The sequence below is a fragment of the Pongo abelii genome, chromosome 2 (genome assembly GCF_028885655.2).
Source record: "Pongo abelii isolate AG06213 chromosome 2, NHGRI_mPonAbe1-v2.0_pri, whole genome shotgun sequence".
Taxonomy (NCBI): Eukaryota; Metazoa; Chordata; class Mammalia; order Primates; family Hominidae; genus Pongo; species Pongo abelii.
Genome location: NC_085928.1, coordinates 127,448,190 through 127,473,140, shown reverse-complemented (window position 1 = coordinate 127,473,140; position 24,951 = coordinate 127,448,190). Strand labels below are relative to the sequence as shown.

At 38.6% G+C, this 24,951-nt stretch overlaps 1 protein-coding gene, 1 long non-coding RNA gene and 1 pseudogene across 23 annotated transcripts in view; 1 reads left to right on the top strand and 2 right to left on the bottom strand.

Moving 5' to 3' along the window:
- NEK10 (NIMA related kinase 10) overlaps window positions 1-24,951 on the bottom strand; it is a 266,823-nt gene that overhangs the window by 96,266 nt on the left and 145,606 nt on the right. The window lies entirely within an intron of this gene.
- On the bottom strand, window positions 7,873-11,334 carry LOC103890225 (MICOS complex subunit MIC10-like; annotated as a pseudogene).
- LOC129058607 (uncharacterized) lies at window positions 12,157-17,836 on the top strand. The gene is made up of 3 exons (XR_008523825.2): window positions 12,157-12,261; window positions 14,900-14,968; window positions 16,223-17,836. It is a non-coding gene; the product is annotated as an uncharacterized LOC129058607 (long non-coding RNA).

Below are 24,951 nucleotides of genomic sequence, written 5' to 3'. Positions count from 1 at the left end.
TTTCAGGAAAGGATATCAAAAAGTCTGTTTGAAATTTCCCAGCCTCAGATGAACCAGGAAGCATATCAAGCAATTCCAGTTTAAGCACTAAATACCAATAACTCATATAAATATCACCTAGTATGCATCCAAGGATGTGTTTATTTCCAGAAAGAGCAAGCCCACTGTGGTAGATGGAGTTTCTGGCCCCAGTTCTTTGCTGCTCTGGGAGCTTCTGTACATCCCACCCTTGCTGTAGCCTCTTCTGGGCAGTGTTCATCATCCGTTCTTGCCTTTGGTTTTGACTGTGTTTTCTTCCTTTGACCACCATTGGAATGTGGAAGTGACAATAACCTGATTAGAGCCTCAGTCTGAACAGGTACTGAGGGCTTCCATTTATCCTTCTAGGAGCTTCAGTCCACTACCAGAGGAAGAATGTGTAACAGGTAGCTTCCACCCTTGCAGCCTGGGCCCAGCATAAGACACACAGAACCAGTCTGCCCCTAGACAATCCATATACCAACAGGCTGGAGGAGAACTAGCCTAGCAGGCTCACATACCTGTGATTCTGAAGTTGAATGCCACTGAGACTTTGTGGTGACTAATGATAAGGTGTTAATTTGGAAAAAAAATGACTGATAGAGCCTTTCCCTTTACTATTCAGCTCTAGCATAATAAGTAGGGGGAAGACCATATTTAAATATGTTGCAGGAAATGACAATATCTACCATGTTCACTGCTTCTGAAATTGCCACACAATTTAAACAACATTTAAATAATCTGCAAGGGTTCGTGAATCTATTTTTTAATTTAATTGGATTTAATTTATGTGGAGACGAGTGTAGTTCCCTTGGACATTTTGTACTAATAGAAGTTTCGTCTAACATATTTGTACACTAAAAAACAAAGTACTAAAAGTACTCAACACACACACACCCTAAATTAAGTAGCTTGCTAATTCAGTTCCATAATAAGTACTTGGGTCTGGCCTCAGTACTCCAATGGAGTAAAGATAAATATAGTTAGCTTTGACAGAGGGTTAAGGTATAAAGAAATTTATAAATTGGCATCAAAACAATCAGGGCAGGTATACATCAGTATTGACTTAAAAATAATCAACAAATTATTGTTCTTGAGAGGAAGAAGAATTCCTAGTTTAAGATTTATAGTATGTATTTGCAAAGAAAAGTATGATTTCTAGGTCTTTCAGTTAAGCATTTTCATATTTAGTGTTTTTCAGTTCAATAATATGGAAATGGGGGAAGTGGGGCTGAAATTTCCACAGGGCTCTGCTGGTTCTAAATGTACGAAAAGTATTCCCTGCCATCCCTTCATCAACTGCTCAAGTTAAAAAAGAAAAATGCTTTAACAAGAAGAAAACATGCTCAACACAGAAAATGTCTTTGGCTCCCCACAGAAAAATTTATCATATTCTCATCTACTGAGATCTCAGAAGATTTGCTTCATATTTCCAAAAGATCACAAAGCACAAGCTGTGAGTGTTCCACCCATATCTCCTCAAATCCCTTTTGCATTTCCTATCTTTGGTGTGCTTTCACTCCCCACAGCCAGCACCTGCACTTGTTTGGAGGACAGCTTTCCATTTTCTCCTCAAAAGATAAATTTTCAATGTCTCTTTTATAACGACACTAATCCCATTGGTGAGGGCAGAGCCCTCATGACCTAATCACTTACCACAGGCCACACTTCCTAATACCATCACGTTGCAGATTAGGATTTCAATATAGGAATTTTGGAGAGACACAAGCATTCAGTCTGTAGCAGACTTTCCTCTTGAAACACTGCTATGTTTTTCACTCATCCAGTAAATATGACTAAGCACTAGTGACTAGTAGAAGTACTAGTCACTCTTCTCCCTGCTTGGAATCTGTCCTCATGCGGCTTACCTTCTAGTAAGGGACAGGAGGCAGAGAAGATATGAAATAAAACACAAGAAAATAACTTAAAAGTAAATGATGTAGTATTTTAATAAGTGAAAAATGCTATTGGAAAATAAACTCAACTAGAATAAAGGAGGTCTCGAGAGGAGGTAAGGTGGCAAGTTGCAATATTAGAAAAAATGGTTCCTTCCTCCCTCTCAGATACCATATAATGACCCTTCAGTGGCTTCCTCCTTCATTTGCTCATTCATCTTCTCTTCATACTTTACTCTGTCCTTGGATAATTTCATTCACATCCAAGGCTTCCATTGAAACCATATTCTGGTAACTCACACACCTAATTTCCATTCCTCAAGTCCCTCAGGTGCACACAGAGATGAAGGCTCTGTTACAAATCACTGATGAAAATAGGGTTAAAGCTGTGGACTCTAAACAATTTGCCTATTTTATAAATTAGAGCGGAGAACTCATCCCAAGTCAACAATGCTTATTTTCTCGAATTTCAAGCACTGTTTCGGAGGTGTACAAAACAACCCTACAGGACAAAGGCCTGAGCATCTGCAACAGGAAGATAGCTCCCTGGGAGATATCTTAAAGCCCTGGGCCTGTGACTGTCTTTGCCCCCACATGACTTCCTAAGGCAAACATTTCTATTTATTTTTCTACTTCCACCTCTGCTGCCATTTGCACTTCAAACCTAATCACTTCAAGCAATCCTTTTAAATATGTGTGTGTGCTATTTCTTAATCTGTAAGACTCCAGGGTGACTACTCTGCATCCCAGGGAACCTTTCTGATGTCAAGAGTTAATGTTTCCAGGACATCTGCTGGCTTCAGATTTGCCCCTAATTCCTGGTGTGTCCAGCATTACCACATTAGCAGTTAAATTTATCCTCTAAATGCTAGTTCTTTCTTCAAAAGATAAGATGGTAATATTTGACAACTAACAGTTTATAAGAACTAGCTTATTTTCACCACTAATGAGCTGAAAGAAATACTAGGGCACAGGTATGAGAAATTGAAGAAGAAATTAAAACCTTAAGAGAAATTGAAAAACTATCATTGAAGAAGTAACTCATTGACAATATAATGATATAGCATCTTGGAAACAATGACATTTAGAGATGTCGTAAAAGAAAATGTTCCCTTAACAAGTGTTAGAAAATATTAATAAAAGAATCTCAAGGAGTTTGGGACACAGTGAGGGCTAAATTGTTTGAAGACTATTACAAAGTCTATTGTATAAATAAATAAAAATAGACTTACTACTGTAAGTCTATTTTATTGAAGTTATTTATCAAATAATATTTGCTTCACCAGGTAAAGATAGAAAAGGGATTTCCGCATCCCACTGCAATGTGTTAATTCTGAGTCTATTAAAAAGTACATTTAGTTCTCAGGTATTGGCTATCACACCTTCATCTCCCAGGAGTACCTTAAATACAAAGGAGAAAGAGAACTAACTTATCACCGTTACTGAAAAAAGAACATAAACCTTCTGTCTGAAGGTTTAAGATCCACTACTTGTGCACTCAAGAAGGCAAAACTCTATCTGAACTCATGAGGATAAAATTCTGACCTGAGGTGACATAATTAAGTCTGTGTGCCAGTAAGTACCATTTATTTAAACTGAAAATCAAATGTTCTAATTATAATTCATTGTACAGCATGTAGCAATATAGGATGAATAAAATGTGTGTGTGTGTGTGTGTGTATTTTTGTGTGTATGCATGTATTGCGGATGTCTGTGTGTTTGTATGTGTATGTGAATGTTTGTGTGCATGTCCATGGATATTTATGGTTGCTGAAGGTAGGTAAACCGTTGCCGAGAAATGGCTCAAAAAACCATCACTATGGTAGGATAGGAGTTAATGAGAACTAATGAGGATGCGGAAACTTGGAAAAACCATGGGGAAATAAATCTCGGTGCATTTTCTGGAAAAAGTGAGCAACATAATATTCAGATATATGGTGAGATAAGCATAGCTTAGCAGAAAAGATACTAGGCAGAATCATGAATGTAGAGAGATCCATCCATGCCTTGATCCTTTTCTATGAGGTCCTACTTATTATAAGCACTTAATAGCATTGATAAAATATAACCTGGTCCCACAAGAGCCACAAAAATTAAAGAGCACCCTGATCAGCCTTATGGCATTCTCCACTATGGAGGAGTAAAGGGATTGAGCCAGAAAAGAGACTGGAAAGCTAGACAAGCCCACTAATGTGGTGATCAGGGAAATGAGAAGATGAAAGCCACAGGACTTCAGAATTGATTGGATGTGGGGAGGAGAAAAAGAGAAAGGAAAGATGATCCCCTCCTTCTCTAGGCTCCCAAATATTTGGTTCTGGTGACTAAATGGGTATAAGAGTCATTAACACAGATACAGGGGGAGCAGATGTACAGGAAGAAACGATATCAATTTGGAATATATTAATTCATGCATGTCTGCAAGATCCACAACTGGGGATATTCAATGGGCAACATCATTCCAGATGTGAAGAGTCTCTCAAAACCTTATCCTCAGAGCATGTGCTGTCTATAAGCCTGGCATCACGGAAATGTTCTCAGCTCATAGATGACTACTGCAATTACGCAGTTAATTAAAAAGATTTGACACCTAAACAGCTCTGACTTTTCTGAACACAGACCTCTTACAGAGAGACAAGAGAATTAGATGACACATTCAAGAGCTGTGGAATAATATACTATGCCACTAAAAGAAATTGGCACACCTTTAACACAAATTTGAGAGCCTGCCTGCTTCTGGACAGCATCCAGCATTGACAGCTTTATCCACTAAAAATATAGGACAGCCAGTTAAATTTGAATTACTTTTAAAAATGCAATAGTTGAAAAATATGCTAAAAAATACAGTAAACGGGACATAAACTAAAATGTTCATTGGTGTTTATTCAAAATTCAAATTTCATTGGCCACCCTGTATTTCATCTGGCAATCCTAAATTGCAGTATTATTCATGTACTCTTCTTTGTTAGTGTTTAAGTCATCTTTATTCTAGAAAGGCACAAAAAGAGCTATTTAAACACTATCTATGGTTTTCTGCACTTATGTTACAAAAATAGCAAAGCAGGGTGTTTATATTGGGCATTTGGGACACTTCTCTAAATGCTTTCTATTTCTCTCATGTTGCATGAAGCTATGCATTAACATGCCTTAACCACCAATGAAATCAATGATTTAAAAGTTCTTTAAAATATAAGCAGCATCTTAAAGTACAAAACACATTTGAATATATGAAATGTTAAATTCAGGCCTAGTTTTTACAAACATTTTTACCAAATGTCTCTGTAAATGTTAAGTTAAATAATAAACAAACTGGAGTAGAAGCCATCAGAATAGCCTCCTTAGTCCCATAACAAAGGTGGGCCACGACTGGTTTCTAGATGCCAAACCCTCTTATTAGGTCACCTAGCTCCTGTGGATTGTGTTTAGGGACATGCATGTGAATAAAACCAGAATATCTCACCCCCAAAAAACACTTCTTTGGCATATTTCCATATAGCTATTCAAAGGAACTGCAAACCACAGAAATCTTCTTGAAAATCTGTCTTTTGTGGAGAATATTTGCATCTGTAGAGAAAATCTACATTCATGAAATAAACAGCTAGGGTTTCTCTGAGCCCACCCCCACCCCACTCCTATCCAAATCCAGGAAAGATTAACTCAGGAATGAGAGGGAGAGTATGACACCTTTGAAAGTCTGACAGAGACATGTTACCACAGGCCACCATCTATTCTTTCTGAGAACTGCTACCTGTGACATTTCATGTCTTAGTCTGTTTTCTGTTTCTGTTCCTTATAACAGAATACCTGAAACCAGACAATTTATAAAGAAAAAGAACTTATTTCTTACAATTCTGGAGGCTGAAAATCCAAGGATGAGGGGCTGCATCTGGTGAGGGCCTTCTTGCTGGTGCGGACTTTCTGCAGAGTCCCAAGGCAGCACGAGGCATCACACGGCAAAGGGGCTGAGAGTGCTCACTTGGGTCTCCCTCTAGTCCCATTCTCATAATAACTCATTAATTCCTTAATCCATGAATGGATCCTTATGATCCACTAGATCATAAGGGCTCTTCTCTCATGATCCAGTGATCTCTTAAAGGTCCCATCTCCTAATACTGCCACATGGGGAATTAAGTTTCAGCCTAAGTTTTGGAGGGAACAAACTTTCAAACCATAGCACTCTGTATGACAAGACCACCTTCACTAGCCAGGCCTTTTCTTGTCCCTCCCTCCCATAACCTGTCTTGCACAATCCAAGCCCCTATTCCTTCTGCGACTTCCAGATGGTATAAAACCTTCAGTCATCTGGCCTTTTCTGAGTTTTCATATTTCTTATTGTTCTCATGTACACATGTGCAAGTAATAATTTGTATACCTTTCTCCTATCAATCTGTCTATTATGCATTTGTTTTATAGACTCAAATTATCAAACCTTCAGAAGGGTGAGGAAGGAGGAAGTTATCTTCACCCCTACACATGATTCAGACCTCTAAATAATATTTTATGAACCAGAGTGACAAGACACTCCACCTGGAAGAGTTATCAATGTATTTTTTATGAATGAGTGGTAGATAACTGCTACAACTAAAACCGATCCATTATTTGATAGATTAATGCAATACTTCTTCAAGTTAGGGAAACATTTTACATCTAATATACACAAAATTCATAACAGTAAAAAGCAGAAGAGACTGACACTGCATTATGCAAACCAGGACCTGTGATTACCAGTGTAGCTGTTGATCTGCCTTTAATTAGTTTCTTGTTTTTACTGCAAAATGATGAGTCAAATCAGACTCAATTTTCATCTCTCCACTAGGATCAGTGGACATTGACCGAATGACACAATTGATTTCAGATCATTTCATGCGACACTCCAATTTATGTAGAATCTGTTCATGAGATAATAAATGTGCAAGTGCCATGAAAAATACTAAGTACTATACAAATGCAAAGTGGCATTATTATTACATAGAGAGATCTGTCATATTTCATAGGGACTGTGACAATAAGTGAGCTAGAAAAAAACAGGCAGCAGAATAAATATGGTAGTGAAGAAGGGACTGTCATATTCCTGAATTCTGAGGAGTTCTGAGTGGACAACCAAATAGTTGACCTTCAGTCTATTAAAGTCAAAGTCAGATAGACCAAGAACCTTTACTATTATAGGTAAAAATGTTGGTAGTGGTGACAGGGGTGTCAGTTGTCCTTTCCATTAGGTCCAGTTTGGTAAAAGTATGTATGATCTCAAAACACGAGTGGCAGCCTACTCTCACCCTGTCCCACCCATGTTAGCCTCCCTCCTGATCTTTGCCCCTAGTTCATGGAAACCCCTATCCGGCACATTTACCCGTTCATCTCCAAGCAATACTATGTGCCAGGAGAACGTAGTAGAATACAGGAGCAAACAAACACACACAAAGTACCTGGCCTCATGGAGTTTACATTCCAGTAAAGGAGACAACTAATGTACTAATTAATTGATTGATTGATTGATCAAAAATTTATTAGGTGCCATGAAGAAAACAGACTATTTTTTAAAATAACATTTATCACATGAATTGACTTTTAAACTGTTCTGTGGCCTTAATAGGCTGTTTGACTTTGGAGGTGAGGTTGGGTAGATATTAATTTCCTCACATCTGTAAGACAGAGAGATAATCTGTAGTATCTATCCTGTTCCAAATGCTATGTCCATCAATTAAAGACTGAAAATACCTTCGTGACAGATATGCACAGTTTTAAGATAAAGATTACATTTGTTTTTCAGTGTGGTTTAATCACTGAGGACAGAGTCAACAATATTTTCCAAATTAAAATTTGTTCTATTAAAACAAATTCATGAACATGTAAATAATTTTTGATTATTGCTTTGGTACAGTATTAAAATCTGTGTTTTAAGATTTTTAAGCAAAATAAGGCATTTTTATTTTAACAGATAGCTAACACATATTTCAAAGTCACTTTTAAGAATTATAGATGTCTTAACCTGAATCATCACCATATTTGCTCAAAAAATGCTGGGCAAATAGATCCTAAATCTGTAATCTTACATGGCTAAAGAACAAAAGAAATGCATTCCTCTTTCATCTCTGAAGCGGAAGTTCCCTCACTGAATATGTGAAAACCAATGGCCATGGCCTTTGACAACTTTCTCACAACCAATTTCACTCTGTCTCCCTATTCCCATTTGCTGAGCAGATACAAAGACACCTGTCAACAGAAAACACAGATTTAATGACATTTGAGGACCAAGGAATGTCCTTTACCCAAAATATCTTCTCTGAGGCCAATGTGTGAGTTCTCACAATTAGTGATTTATTCTTCTATGTTATATAGCAGTTATTTCTGGGAAGTAGATAAGGAGAAAATGAGGAAGAGGGGTGAAAACATGGGGAACTCAGGGCTTGAGTATGTTTGACAGTGACTGTTGGTTGGTGGTGGACTAAAAGATAATAGCTTGAAAAGATACTGAGGCCAAGGCCACACAGGGAGTAACTTTATCGTAATTTCCCTCAAACTAGAGTGTGGGATGCAGGCAGGAGACTAGAGTCTGGAGGCAGGGAACATAAGGCCAATTCATGCTGACTTCCTAGAACTAAATTAAATGAAAACACTTTAGCTATGACAGGAAATATCCTCTCCATTTACATTGGGCGTACCCCAAGTAAATGACTGTAACTTTACTTCATCCTCTTCATTTACATAGGGCATACACCAAGTAACCAATGGAAACCTCTAGAGGGTATTTAAACCCCAGAAAATCCTGTAACAGGGCTCTTGAGCCCCTATGCTCAACCCACTCCCACCTGTGAAGCATAGTTTCATTTTAAATAAATTCCTGTTTTTGTTGCTTCATTCTTTCCTTGCTTTGTGCGTTTTGTCCAATTCTTTGTTCAAGATGCCAAGAACCTGGACTCCCTCCACTGGTAACAAGATAAAGACAGAGTAGGGGGAATAAAGAAAGAAGGGGTTTCAGAGAGAGGAACTTTAAGTCACATTTTATTAAAACTGATCTTTGCTGTCTGTACTGCTGACATGACAACAAGCCGTTTTCTTTGGTATTTTGCTTTGTTGACATTCTGGTCTGCCATAATTGGTCATCGTTTCTACTAACTTGACCAAAAATTAAGGTTTGAAAAAATGAGCAATTGTCCAATATATGACTCCTAGGTTTTGTAAACCAAAACTAAAATTCTAAGCCCCTCGACCGAATCCATGGACCCATCCTGTAGGCCAAGGGAATTCCAAAGAAACCTGAAAAACTAGTTCAGGCCATGATAGGTAAGGGTGCTCAAACATGCCTCATTATACTCTCCTCTTTTTGGAATTCAGGCACAGCTGATCAGCATTAACATTACAACAGAGATCTTAGGACTGATCTTTGTAGGAATAAGATACCAAATTCCAACCTGACTCTAGTGTAGCATCACACGACAGATAGCAGGCCCTGAAAAAAATCAAAGTATTTTACCCCAAAATATATTCCTTTGACATATTTTTAAAGGCCCTGCAAAGCCATCTCTTGTGGGGGAAATGCATTTTGTAGAGAATCCCCTTCCCTTTCCAGGTCTTTTTCTGATCCTGAAGAGATTAACTGAGAGTCTAGAACCTTTTAAAGATTGGAATAGAAAGCATTTGCCATCTATTGCCTCTAAGGGCAGCCACCTATGCAACTTCATCTACATGATAAGAACCTTGGTCTCCACAATCCCATATCTTAACCCAGACACTTGTTTCCACTGATTCCAGGTCTTTAGATAATATTAGTTTTAACTAATCATCAATCAGAAAATCTATGAATCCCACCCACGCCACCTGCTTCAAGTTGTCCTACCTTTCTGGACCAAATCAATGTATACCTTACATATGTTGATTGATGTCTTAGGTCTCCCTAAAACATGTAAAACCAAGCTGTAACCCAACCACCCCTAGGCACACGTTATCAGGACCTCCTGAGGCAGTGTGACGGGTCACGGTCCTCACATGTGGCTCAGAACAAATCTCTTCAAGTATTTTACGGAGCTTGGCTTTTTTCATCAATAATTTCTAGGTAAAACTTAAAAAGTAAAAGTCCATATTTACTACCATTTTACCTGCACTAAATTGCTAGTTTCCCTCCTCCTGTAAGCAAGAAGCTGAATGGCCTACCTCAACTTCCCTTTACTTATTCAAGTCACTCAAATACAGTGCAGGCAGCTTTTACTTTCTTTCTTTCTTTTTTTTTTTTTTTCCTATTTTTGTTTAATTTATTTAAGACCACCTCCTTACAATTTCCAGAGAGAAAATACAAAACAAGAAACAGACTTGGTTTCAAATACATAACCAGGTGCTGGAGTTTAAAGCATTACTGATAACACCGTTACAGAAGAATGGCAGCTTACTCCAGGGCACTTCAGTATTCCTGAGGAACAAACATGATTTCTCTTGTCCTCCCACTGGGATGTTCTCAGGTGAAGTCACTGCTCCTGCTCTTTGACATATTTTCCGTGTAGAAGATATGGAGCCTGGAAATCATGTGACAGTTGGAGTAAGCCATTCCAAATCCCATGCCAGAACCGAAGGCTAATGGCCACATTCTTCTTTTAAAGAAGGTGAGAAAACAATTCCTAGTCCAAAACCAGTGCCTATCTTCACGACTGCATCCGCCAGGGACCGGTCCCACTTCAGGCCAAGCTCCAACTCCGACCTGTTCCCCACCGGCGCCTCCAGCTTTCCTCTCGGCCTGCCTCCCGCTCCAACCCCTGCAAGTTTCCTGAGCTATTTTCTTTAAAAGCATTACCCTTGAAAACTTCCATAGTTTCGGCTCTTAACACCATCAAAATTAGTCTTAATCTCTGAACACATAAAGACAATCCTTTCTTCTCTCTTTCTGCACAATACAGATTTTCAAAACAGAGGGAAATAAAGCACTTTATTTAGTTCCAGATTTATTGTGTTCCATTTAGGAATGAACTACTATCTGGGTAACCCATGGGATGCCAGCTCTATACGGAGAGAATAAACCATGTTAGCAATGGATCTGGTGTGGCTGAATGAAATGACACTTCAAAATTGTAGGACTGTGGAAAACAAGATATTTGCTTTGTGCCTTAACTTCCTTTCTTATACAATACGAAAATGACCTGTTCAGTGTGTTATAAGAATTGCCAAATGCAATACATTTTTAAAATACAAGGCATAGAATGTCTTTATATTTACTCAAATAAGTTTTGACTCTTCTTTCCTTGGATGTTGGCAGTTTAAATGAGAGAAAGGCAAAAGGTAAACAAAGCTGAAATAAGGATTGTACTTTGTTTTGTTTATCACATTTAAAGACTGTAGGAATCCGTTCTTGCACTACTACAAAGAAATACCTGAGACTGGGTAATTTAGAAAGAAGAGAGGTTTAATTGGCTCACGGTTCTGCAGGCTGTACAGGAACCATGATGGCATTTGCTTCTTGGGAGGCATCAGGAAGCTTCCAATGATAGCAGAAGGCAAAGGAGGAGCCAGCACATTTTATGTGGCCAGAGCAGGAGCAGGAGAGTGAAGGGAGAGGTGCTGCACACTTTAAACAACCAGATCACACGAAAACTCACCATCATGAGAACAGCACCAAGGGAGAAATTCGCCCCCATAATACAATCACCTCCCACCAGGCTCCACCTCTAACATATGGGATTAAAATTCAACATGAAATTTAGGTGGGGACAAAGATCCAAACCATATCAGAAATTATACCTTGATTGTACCAACACTAAAGTTTCACTGATTTTAAATTGACATACGAATTAATTTAAAATTTTTCTCTACTGTCTCAAATTTATGAAAAGTATAAACTAACCAGCTTTGTGAATGGGGTCATTGAGAAAGAAAAGAAACAGAAAGAAAAGAACCCCTGCCCAAGAGAAGGGTCCTTAATAGTCAAAGAAAAGACAAATAATTCTAGACAGTATCATTACAAATTCAATACAGTAAATATAGTTGGATAAATATATATTGAGTACTGCAGTCTAAAAACAAAACACATTATCTTCAAGGAATTCATAAAACTTACATAAACTTTTCTATATATCAGGTGTGGCAAATTCTTACTTTGGTGATCTATTGAGAAAACACTTTTACTAGTATATATGCCCTTGTGTAGTCCCTCCATACATTATTTCTCGTTTTGGCCACGTGACTGGCTTTAGCCAATGGGACATTAGCAATTGTGATGCATGCCTGTACATGCAGGCTATATTTTCAGAACTCTAACTCTTGGAACATTCCCTCTCAGATTCTAACCACAATACTGAAAACACCAAACCCCAGTCTAGCCATTTAAAGAGAACACATGGAAGTAAACCAAGAACCCAGCCAATATCCCTGGGTAAGCTCCCAGCCAAAAGCTAGTACCAATATCCTCCTTAAAAGAGATTCCTCCCATTCCAGTTGAGTTGCCCTAGTTAATGCCTCATGGAGCAGAGATAAGCTGTTATTAATAAGCCCTGTTCAAACTGCAGAATTTGAGCAAATAAATTATTATTATTGTATTAAACCAATAAGTTGGGGATAAATGCTATGCAATGATTATCTGAATCATCAGAGTATGAACAATTTATCAATTTATTCTAAACTATAACTGTACAAGCTATATTCTGACATAGTAAAGCCAAATAAAATATAAGCTTTGAACAAAGAGAAAAAACCAAAAACTTCGAAATAAAAAACATTTTATAAATTACTTGAGTGATAAAGATAAAAAAATTTTACTGACAGGCTTCTTAGAAAATAAGGACAATGAAAATGATGACTAACCTCTGATTTTTTTATCTTGCTCAAATTCCTATCTAAGGCGTCTGGTGAGTCATGGCCTCAGATGGGTTTTATTTAACCCTACATATCATGATTTACTTTCCAACCCAACTCTGGCATAACATTACGAAACAAAGAAGAAAATCCTGTATTAGTCCATTCTCACATTGCTATAAAGAAATCCCTGAGACTGGGTAATTTATAAAGAAAAGAGGTTTAACTGGCTCACAGGCTATAGAAGAGGCATGACTGTGGAGGCCCTAGGGAACTTTGACTCATGGCAGAAGGTAAAGTGGGAGCAGGCATCTTTGCATGGCCAGAGCAGGAGGAAGAGAGAGAGTAGGGAGGTGTCACACACTTTTAAACAATGGGATCTTGTGAGAACTCTATCACAAAAACAGCACCACCAAAGTGGGACATCTGCCCCTGTGACCCAATCGCCTCCTACCAGGCCCCACCTCCAACACTGGGAATTACAATCCAACATGAGATTTGGGTGGGGACACAAATCCAAATCATGTCACTTCCCAACTCATTCTGTGAGGTCAGTATTAACCTGCTACAAAACCCAGGCAAATAAAGTCACAAGAAAGAAAACAGACCAATATCCCTTATAAATATAGACACAAAAATCTTCAATAAAATACTAGTAAACTGAACCCAGCAACATATAAAAAGAATTACAGTAGTACCCCCTTATCCAGGGAAAATATGTTCTAAGACCCCCAGTGGATGCCTGAAACCGAAGATAGTACCAAACCCTATACAAACTTTTTTCCCTAGATATACATATCTATGATAAAGTTTAATTAATAAATTAGATACAGTAAGAGATTAACAATAACTAATAACAAAATAGAAGAATTATAACAATATGCCAGCATCACTACTTTGATGCTTTGGGGCTATTACTAAGTAAAATAAGGGTTACTTGAAGAGAAGCACTGAGATACCATGACAGTTGACCTGATCACTGAGATAGCTAAGTGACTACTGCGTAGATAGAGCATGCAGTGTGGATACACTGGAAAAAGAGAGGATTCACATCCCAGGTGAGAAGGAGCAGGACAGTGCAAGATTTCACCACACTGCGCAGAATGGTGCACAATTTAAAACTTACAAATTGTTTATTTCTGAAATCTTCCATTTACTATTTTCAAACTGCAGTTGACTGAAACTGTGGAAAGTGAAATCATGGCTAAGAGGGGACTACTGTGGGCTGGGCGCAGTGGCTCACACCTGTAATCCCAGCACTTTGGGAGGCCGAGGCGGGCGGATCACAAGGTCAGGAGTTTGAGACTGGCTTCACCAACACAATGAAACCCTGCCTCTACTAAAAATACAAAAATTAGCCGGGCTTGGTGGCGCATGCCTGTAATCCCAGCTGCTCAGGAGGCTGAGGCAGGAGAATCCCTTGAACCTGGGAAGCAGAGGTTGCAGTGAGCCGAGATCACGCCACTGCACTCCAGCCTGGGCAATTTATCAAGTCTCCATCTCAAAAAAAAAAAAAAGAGGCGACTACTGTGTATACCATGACCAAGTGGGATTTGTCTCAGAAAAGCAAGGACGGCTTAAAATACAAAAATCAATCAAGGTAAAACATCATATTAACAGAATGAAGTCTAAAAAAAAAAAAAAGGATCATCTTAGTAAATGCAGACAAGAGCATTTGACAAAGTCCAACTGTCTTTCATGATAAAAGCACTCAGCTAGGAACAGAAGGAAATATCCTCAGCCCAATGAAAAACATCTGCACAATTCTCAGGTAACATTATGCTTCACGATAAAGACCAACAGCTTCCACTCAGACGGGTAAATAACATGAATCTTGAAAAACACACATATACATATAACCACCTATGTTCTCCCTCAACACAAGAAGGGTAAGAGATTTTCCACACTCTCTGCCTTTTCTTAGTGCATACACCTTAGAAAATTTATAATTGTTCATTCTTTCTCTGCCTCTTTAAAATGAACTCTGTAAATCTTTCCAAAACTTAAATAAGCCTCTTGTCAGTGTTATAACCCAGGAACCTTTTCCTTAAAGGCGTAGCCACCATCTCTTTGAAATGAAGCCAATGAGGAAGACAATGCACCTACCAGGGGAGTTTCCATGGGAGGGCGGAGCCTAACTCAGCAGGCACCTGGGACCAAACTACAAACCTACCTCCTGTCGTAAAGATATGATAAATTTGTTTTTCTTTTGGATTAAGGCAATTAGTAAATACAGATGGCTACCCCAATTATCAGATGAATTTACGATGAACTATGTGTGACAAATGGTGAGTCAAGTCCTCTTGCTTGAAGACTAGTTATCATTTATCTTGAGAACATGTATGACAAGGGTTACATCTGCTTAGCTGTATGAGATTTCTTTCTGTCTTTTCTATCTCTTTAGTGGATTGCCTATGTTGAAAATGACATCTGGTTTAATGTTTATTCAAAAATCCAAACTGTTTTCTTTTCTACTTTTGGGTTGAGCTTGTCTGGGTTGGCAAGAGATTTTGTTTTTTAATTTATATTCCCCTAACACTTCTTCAGATCAGGAATAAGACAAGGAAGTCTGCTCTTACCACTTCATTCAACATTGTACTGGAATTTCTAGTCGAGTCACTTAGTCAGAAAGGCAAATAAAAGGTCTCCAGATGGGAAAGAAAGAAATAAGACAATTTCTATTTGCAGATGATATGATATTTTGTGTAGAAAATTGCAAGAAATTCACAAAAAAAATTACAGCTAATATATGAGTTCAGTAAGTTTATAGTACATAAAATCAATATGCAAAAATAAATTATATTTCTATACTCTAGCAATGAACAATCCAAGATGAGATTAAGAAAACAATTTACAATAGCATCAAAAAACCCCAAAACTTAGGGATAAATTTAATAAAAAAAGTACATGACTCGTACACTAAAAAGAGCATAACATCATTGAAAAAAGTGTTTTAAAAAAGACCTAAATAAATGGAAAGACATTTTGTGTTCAAAAATTAGAAGACTTGCCGTTGTTTAAATGGCTGCATTAGTTTCCTCTTGTTGCTGTGCAAATCACCACAAATTCAGTGGTTTAGAACACACATCTTACAGTCCTGGATTGTTCTAAATTGGTTCTTGCTGGACTAAAATCAAGGTTTTGGTAGGGCTGCATTTCTTTCTGAAGGTTCTAGGAGAGAATCTATTTCCTTGCCTTTTTCCAGCTTCTAGAGACTGCCCACATTCCTTGGCTTATGGCTCACTTTCATCTTCAAAGTCAGCAATGGCCAGTCAAGTCTTTCTCACAGCACATCCCTCTGGCACTTAATCTTCTGCCTCCCTTTTTCATGTTTAAAGACACTTGTCATTACACTGGGTCCAGTAGCCTCAAATCCATCTGCTACCTTAATCCCCCTTCACCATGTAACATAACATATCCATAGGGTCTAGGGATTATACTAGAATGTAGACATCTTGGAGGGGGGGATCATTTTCCTGCCTATCACAATAGGCAAATTGATCTACAGATTCAACACAATTGGCTTTTTTTTTTTCTTGCAGAAATTGACAAGATGATCCTAAAATTGATCTAGAAACACATGGGACACAGAACAGCCAAAACAATTTTGAAAAATAAGAACGAAGGACTCATACTTCTTGATTTCAAAACTGACTACAAAGCTACAGTAATTAACACTGTGTGAGACTGGCATAAGGATATGCACATAGATTAATAAAATAAAACTGAGAATCCCTTGAGAAATAAACCTTATATATATGGTCAACTGATTTTTGACAATAATGACAAGAAAATTCAATAGGAAAAGAAGTTATTTCAACAAATGGTACTGGGACAACTAGATACACACATGCAAAAGGATGAAGTTGGAAACTTACCTCACACCATATGCAAAAATTAATGCTAAATGAGTCATAGACCTAAATATAAGAATTAGAACTATAAAACTTATGGAAGAAAATATAGGTGTAAGTCTTTGTGATTTTGGATTACACAATGGTTTCCTAGAATGACTCTTAAGCACAAGCAACCAAATCAGTAAGTTGGATTTCATCAAAATTGAAAACTTTCGTGCCTCAAAGGACATTATCAAGACAATGAGAAGAGAACACATAGAAGAACACACTTACAAATCATATATCTGATACATATCTGCTTTCCAAAATAAGTAAAAATTTTATAACTCAATAATAAAAACACAAGTAACCCAGTTTAAAAATGGGCAAAAAAAAAAGTTGTTAAACTTCATGAGTTACAGAGAAATGCAATGAAAAACCACAGTGAGATACCATGTCATACCCACTAGTGTGGCTATAATCCAAAAGATAGATTAAATAATAACTATTGGCAAACATGTAGGAGATTGGAAACTTCACATATTCCTGGTAGAAATGGAAAATGGTGCAGTCACTTTGGAAGGCAATTTGGCAGTTTCTCAAAAAGTTAAACATAGAATTACCATATTGAGGAGTATGGCTGCAGGCCAAAATCCTATATATTATCTTTCAGGCAGGACCCTAGACAGTTACAAGGCTTTGCCCGGCAGACCTCATTGGGGGAAACTGCCATCTCCACATCAGACTTGGTACACAGCTAGTATGTTACAGCTTCTGGAGGGATTTGCAGCCAAGAACTCACTCCCTGCTCCCTCCACCCCAACCAGCCCTGCTCATAGGCTTCTCTGCTTTCCTAGCTCAGGCACTTCCGTTCAGAGGCTTCAGTTCAGGCCCTTTTCAGGAGTTCCAGCCGAGATCTCCTTAAGGAGGGCTTGGCTGAGGCAGTGCTTTCAGCTACTAGTGATATTTCTCCATGTTGAATGAATAGTTACACACATCGTAAAAGTATAAAAACATAGAAAGGATGCATACCAACTTCCAGATAGTGGTTACCTCTGGGTAGGAAGGGGAAGTAGGATGAAGAAGAGTCTTCAATTGACTCTATAACATTATTTCTTCAAAAAACTTTTCCTGGCCAGGCGCAGTGGCAAATGCCTGTAATCCCAGCAATTTGGGAGGCTGGGGCGGGTGGATCACCTGAGGTCAACGGTTCAAGACTAGCCTGACCAATATGGTGAAACCACATCTCTACTAAAAATACAAAAATTAGCCAGGCATGGTGGCCGGTGCCTGTAGTCCCAGCTAGTCCGGAGGCTGAGACGGGAGAATTACTTGAACCTGGGAGGCAGAGGTAGCAGTGAGCTGAGATCATGCCACTGCACTCCAGCCTGGGCGACAGCGAGACTCTGTCTCAAAAAAACAAAACAAAACAAAAACCTTTTCTTAAGAAAATATAATAAAGCCATGATGTAGTAAAACCTAGTATGCATAAATGGATATTTGTTACACATATGAAATATTTCATAATACAAAAGAATGAAAAACATTGAAATAATTCTTAGCCCCAGGTGGTGAAATTATATGTGATTGTGATTTGAGTTTTTTCTTGATATGTATATACATTTTTTCAAACTCTTCCAACCAACATGAATTTCTTTTATAATGATAATAAATAATACATGTGTTTCACAAAGAGGTATTACTACCCATAATTTTACTTAAGCAGAGAGCTATAAAAATATATTTTGGTTACTGTAATATATGGCTTAAAAATTGAACCAGTATTAAAATCTCATTTTCATGTAAAAAACCTCTACAAATATTTTAATAGTTCAGTGCTGAGAAATGCTCTTATTTTTCAAACACAAACCAAAATCTAAAAGCTGAAATTTACACGTGTCCAAATAATTAATAATTATTCCTATTAAGTTTTTTTTTGGCAACATGACCTTAAATAGCCCAGGATTATCTGAATGTGGTCATTCAAGCTATTACTATAAATTACTCAGTATAGAGGTATAAGTAATAATTAATAGAACTTTTTAGAGCTAGGACATCTAATTCAACAGTTTCCAATGATTTTCCAGAACCCTTTCTTCATATTAAATAATGTGCAGAAGCTCAACATGTAGAAGAAGCCATAACAAAGGTGCTGTGTTTGAAGCTGGGAGCTGCATTCTGAGCCCTTGCTTGCTCCCTTTCTCACATCTTTATCCTCTTTCTCCATCAGCGGCTCTTTCCTGTCTGGAAACAAGGATCGTGAAGTCTCCTGATTTCTTTTTTTTTTTTTTTTTATTTATTTATTTATTTATTTTTTCTTTTATTATTATTATTATTATTATTATTATTATACTTTAGGTTTTATGGTACATGTGCGCAATGTGCAGGTAAGTTACATATGTATACATGTGCCATGCTGGTGCGCTGCACCCACCAACTCGTCATCTAGCATTAGGTATATCTCCCAATGCTATCCCTCCCCCCTCCTCCCACCCCACAACAGTCCCCAGAGTGTGATGTTCCCCTTCCTGTGTCCATGTGTTCTCATTGTTCAATTCCCACCTATGAGTGAGAATATGCGGTGTTTGGTTTTTTGTTCTTGCGATAGTTTACTGAGAATGATGATTTCCAATTTCATCCATGTCCCTACAAAGGACGTGAACTCATCATTTTTTATGGCTGCATAGTATTCCATGGTGTATATGTGCCACATTTTCTTAATCCAGTCTATCATTGTTGGACATTTGGGTTGGTTCCAAGTCTTTGCTATTGTGAATAATGCCGCAATAAACATACGTGTGCATGTGTCTTTATAGCAGCATGATTTATAGTCCTTTGGGTATATACCCAGTAATGGGATGGCTGGGTCGAATGGAATTTCTAGTTCTAGATCCCTGAGGAATCGCCACGCTGACTTCCACAATGGTTGAACTAGTTTACAGTCCCACCAACAGTGTAAAAGTGTTCCTATTTCTCCACATCCTCTCCAGCACCTGTTGTTTCCTGACTTTTTAATGATTGCCATTCTAACTGGTGTGAGATGGTATCTCATTGTGGTTTTGATTTGCATTTCTCTGATGGCCAGTGATGGTGAGCATTTTTTCATGTGTTTTTTGGCTGCATAAATGTCTTCTTTTGAGAAGTGTCTGTTCATGTCCTTCGCCCACTTTTTGATGGGGTTGTTTGTTTTTTTCTTGTAAATTTGTTGGAGTTCATTGTAGATTCTGGATATTAGCCCTTTGTCAGATGAGTAGGTTGCGAAAATTTTCTCCCATTTTGTAGGTTGCCTGTTCACTCTGATGGTAGTTTCTTTTGCTGTGCAGAAGTCTCCTGATTTCTAACCACACCTCCTGTTCTCATATTTCATCATAGCACAGTTTTCCTCTATTGGCTGTTGCCACAGTTCTACCTACCATTGCTTGTCATGATCCCCCTGTACCCCAGCCCTTACCACTCCCCTGAAACCCCTCTGGATAACCATTGTCCTTCTGCAAATCCAAGGGATATTCTTCCACCCTTTAGATGGACTCATATGAAATCACCATATAAAAACAATTCTCAATACCTGGCTGCTCTGTAATACTATTGAGCTTAGAAAAGCATTGTGTTCCTCCTTGGGAACTTTCTCACATCGTGTCTGACACTACTTTCTTCTAGTTTTTTTTTCTTTTGAACTTCCTGTCTGCCTACTCCTTGTAAGTCACCCCAACCTTCCTGTCTCTGTGTTTGCCTCTTAAGCGTTGTGGCTCCTCAAGGTTTTATTCATCACTTATCTATTTCACAGCAAGTTTCACACAGATGCTGATAACCCTATGTCTCCTTACCAGCCAGAAACACTCCCCTGAGGCTCCAGAAACATATTTGGGTTGCTTATTGGACATAACAGTCTTACCATCTCAAAAGCAATTCAAACTCAACATACTCAAAACTAAATTAATCACTTCCTTTTCTCTGCAAATTCTATCCATGTCTTCTCTAATCATCAAGATGTTGTGTGGGTTGGATTGTGTCCCCTGAAAAGATATGTTGAAGTCCTAACTCACAGTATCTGCGAATGTGACCTTGTTTGGAAAGAGGATCTTTGCAGGGGTAATCAAGTTAAGATGAGGTCATACTGAATAAGGGTGGGCCCTAATCTAATATGACTACTGTACTGAAAAAACAGATACACAGGCATAGACACACAGAGAATGCCAGGTGAGGCAGAGACAAGAGTGATGTCTCTTGTCAAGTATTTCCCTTCCCAGATCTGTCCTGTCCCAACTGCCTCTCTGGCTTTTGGTAGCCTGTTCAATGGACAGTCCCATTTCTTAACACTTTCAGCTGTCTGGCTTCTTAGGGTGAGGGCTGGCTTCCAGCATGAGTTCCCTCATGGCAGTGTGGTGAGAGCTGTAGCAGCTTCTGTACCCAGGCCACTGCCAACTGCTCTAAAAGAGGTGCTGGCTGCATACTCCTGCCCCCACAACACTTCCAGTGGGGTTGAGTAACACAATCCAAAAGAATCTGGAGGTTAAATAAGGCCTATAGGCAAACTTTCATCAATGAGACACAGGAAATGAATTATTCTTCCTTCCCTCCCACAATCGACTCTTCTAATGCACAGAAGTCCCATAAGATCTGTCCAGAGACATCTCCCATTACCAAGTAAATGCTGCTGCTTAATAAAGCTGTGACAAGCTCAGTAACAGTACATTGTATTTGCTGTCCTTCCTTCCCTTCTTTGTTTCTTGTTTTTTTCCTTACTCTCACTACCCTGGGATTATTACCTCTCCTCTCCAACAAAAAGCTCACATGTAAGCTCCATTTTCTATGGAACCCGGGCTAAGATAGCAAGTTGCTTAAACATCATTTTTTCTCTTCTAAAAATAGAGATAATGATGGCTCTTCTCATAGGACCACCAAAAGTATTATAATAGACAATATCTGAAAACCACAGTAACTTGAAATAGTTAGTGCTCACAAAATGTCACTTGTTATTATTAATTATAACTACATGAAGATCCAGAGCTATTTTTGCATTCCTCTCCTACTGTGTTAGTCTAGGTTATCTAGAAGGACAGAACTAATGGAATCGATACGTATATAAAGGGGAATTTATTAAGTGCTAACTTACATAATTGCAAGGTCCCACAATAGGCAGTCTGCAGGCTGAGGAGCAAGGAGAGTCAGTCGGAGTTCCAAAACTAAAGAACTTGGAGTCCAGTGTTCGAGGGCAGGAAGCATCCAGCATGGGAGAAAGATGAAGCCTGGGAGGTTAAGCCAGTCTCTCTTTCCACATTTTTCTGCCTGCTTATATTCTGGCCATGCTGGCAGCTGATTAGATGGTACCCACTAAGATTAAGGGTGGGTCTACCTTTCCCAGCCCACTGACTCAAATGTTAATCTCCTTTGGCAACACCCTCACAGACACAACCAGGATCAATACTTTGTATCCTTCAATCCAATCAAGTTGACACTCAGTATTAACCATCACACCCACTTTGTTACAGGAAGAAACTGGAGAATGTGCACATAATGTCCCCTCCTTTTTTTAATCCTTATTGTGCTACATTAAAAACCATTACCACTGTACCTTGTGCTATAGAAGCATTAAAGTTCATTTACACAGGAAAACACTTATTAAAGGCTGTTAGGAGGCTTACAAAGTCCCTGGAGTACCCAGCAGTCAGTCTTGAAGGCCATACGGGTAGGGATAAAGCTTTAGCCAACATTGTATTGGGTCAGGCACAACTTCTACCACTGACAGTGGAAAGTAGACCCAATCCTGCCATCTTCCAACACCACCCTTTCCCCAGCCCCAAACTGGACTCTAGCCAATACGCACTTTCTCCCATTTCTCACTTGTAAATCCAAGTCTTGCTGACGTAATCTGATTGATGGAGTCTAAGTCACATGGTTGTGCTTCAGCTGCAAGGGAGGCTAAGATTACACATTTTTTCTGTTGACTTGCTTAAGGAAAAGATATTCATAAGGTAGGAAGTACCCCCCAAATATAGGAAATGACTTCGTAAGATTAACTGAACAGCCAGAAAATATGACAAATGTATACTCTATATCTACTCGAAGAAATGTCCCAAACCAAATAAAATATGGTTACAATTTTTTTTTTTTTTTTTTGAGACGGAGTCTCACTCTGTCACCCAGGCTGGAGTGCAGTGGCATGATCTTGGTTCACTGCAAGCTCTGCCTCCTGGGTTCACGTCATTCTCCCGCCTCAGCCTCCGGAGTAGCTGGGACTACAGGCGCCCGCCACTATGCCCGGCTATTTTTTTTTTCTTTGTATTTTTAGTAGAGACGGGGTTTCACCGTGTTAGCCAGGATGGTCTAGATCTCCTGACCTCGTGACCTGCCCACTTCGGCCTCCCAAAGTGCTGGGATTACAGGCGTAAGCCACCGTGCCCAGCTACACTTTTTTTTAAAAAAAAAAAAAAAGAAAGAAAGACTGAAAGAGAAAGAGGAAGGTGGGAATGATCTACTTATTGAGGGAATTCTTGCAAAGTGTATTCCATGTCTACGTAGTCCATAGTGCACTAGCTATTTCTTGAGTGGACCTAACAGCTGCTGCAGAGGTCACAGTAATGCTTTCAGATGCCCTGGGCAAAGTGGGCTAAATGCTTTTTAACTCTGGGTCACCTCTTTCTAGCCCTCAGCTGACTCCAAAGAGTAATTACAACTCGTAGTGAACAGAGGCAAATTCCTCTCAGGCTCAACATTAATTATCTACCATTTGTTATAAATCTTAAAAGAAAACATTCCCTGGCCAATGCACATATCTAATATTAAGATGATAAGATTTTTATTCTTAGAAAAAAAGGTATATGAAAAAAATGGAAATAAAAATACTTGGAGGAAAACGAACCACTTCTATCAAGTATATCCTTATCAGTTATACCACAAAATAATCTTATTATCAAACACACAATCCTAAAATTACAGGTTATTTCCCCTCCTGTATTACATATGTATATAATAACTAACCAAGTATTTTTAATTCTTTCTTCAAAGTTTATATCCTACCTCCCATTTCTTTTTATTCTCATTGCCAACAAGTCCAAATCAGCCCACCCCTAAATTATTATAAAAGCCTTACTCCCTTAAGTGCTTTCATTCATTTATTCATTCATTCATTTATTCATTGAACAAGTATTTTCTGAGCACCTGCTATGTACCAAGTCCTCTTTTTTATGGACTATTTTTCTAATAGGAAAAATGACAGAATGCTAGTAAATTGGTAGAAACGAACTAACGGAGATGTAGAAATTGCTACATGACAGAGAATTGCTGGAGTGATGCCCTTGAGGACAGACAGGAGGAGGGCTGGCCTTCACCAGGACCATGGAAGCAGAGTCACATGAGAGAAGGTCGGTTACAGGCACACAGGTGTGGGTAAGGGGAGAGACATGGAAGCAGGAGCTTGTGGAAGTTCTCTTCTATAGCTCCCAGCTTCTCCGTGAAGTAGGGAGCAGCCTCATTAGCATAAAGGTTAGAGTCAAAACTTCTTCCTCCTGCCAAATCCTCTTAATCCAAATATTAATTATCATCAAACACCTCCTCCTCAGACATCAGGCACATATTGATTGCCCATTTCACGGACCTCCTGCAGCCCCTTCAACTCCTGTGAACTTCCCAGGCTTGCTCTGCTGTTCCCTACCGACATGGTGGCTGAAGGGGTACAGGATAAACACTTGATTCCATCATAACACACATTGTATGTCAGCAATTCAACAGCATAAAACTTGAAAGTAAATATCACTAAGTAGGTGATACCCATAACCAAGGAAACATTATTTTATTCATATGAACAGGTATAAACACAGAATAATAAAAATGTTTTTCTAATTGTTCACAAACAGTAGAAGGGCCCTGTTGATCTGAGAAGTGCCATAGGCATGGCTACTTTGCCTATAGCCCTTGGCCACTCTTGAGTGGTATAATATCATGGCAGGCAATTTGAGTAAAAGCTGCTTTGTCAAAAAGCATTCAAGTTAAAGCACATCTTGTTTAAACTCAGACACTGACGCATATAAGGGCACAATAACTTCTAGTTAGTTATTATTACTTTAATGGTCAGGAAAAAACTTGCAATAGTCAAGAAGTGAACATTTTCCTTGATAAAATGAGAAAACGATCACCAATGAATATTCCTAGTCACTGGATATTCTACATCTTAATCATTATCTTGCTACTAAGAAAACCTTTCTGTCCTTTGCTTTTTCTTAATGCTGTATCAGGCAGACCAAGTTTAAATTTTCACTGCCCAATTTACTAGCTATGTGATTTGGTTATTAAAGCAAAGATATTAAACCAACCTCCACTTCTTACACATCTTACTCTCTTCATTTCCTCATGACGACTTAAAATAATATATTTGGAATTACCACTTTCCCTCCCATTGCTCAGATTTTGTGCTCTCTTCAGGCCCTCCTGCTATCTCC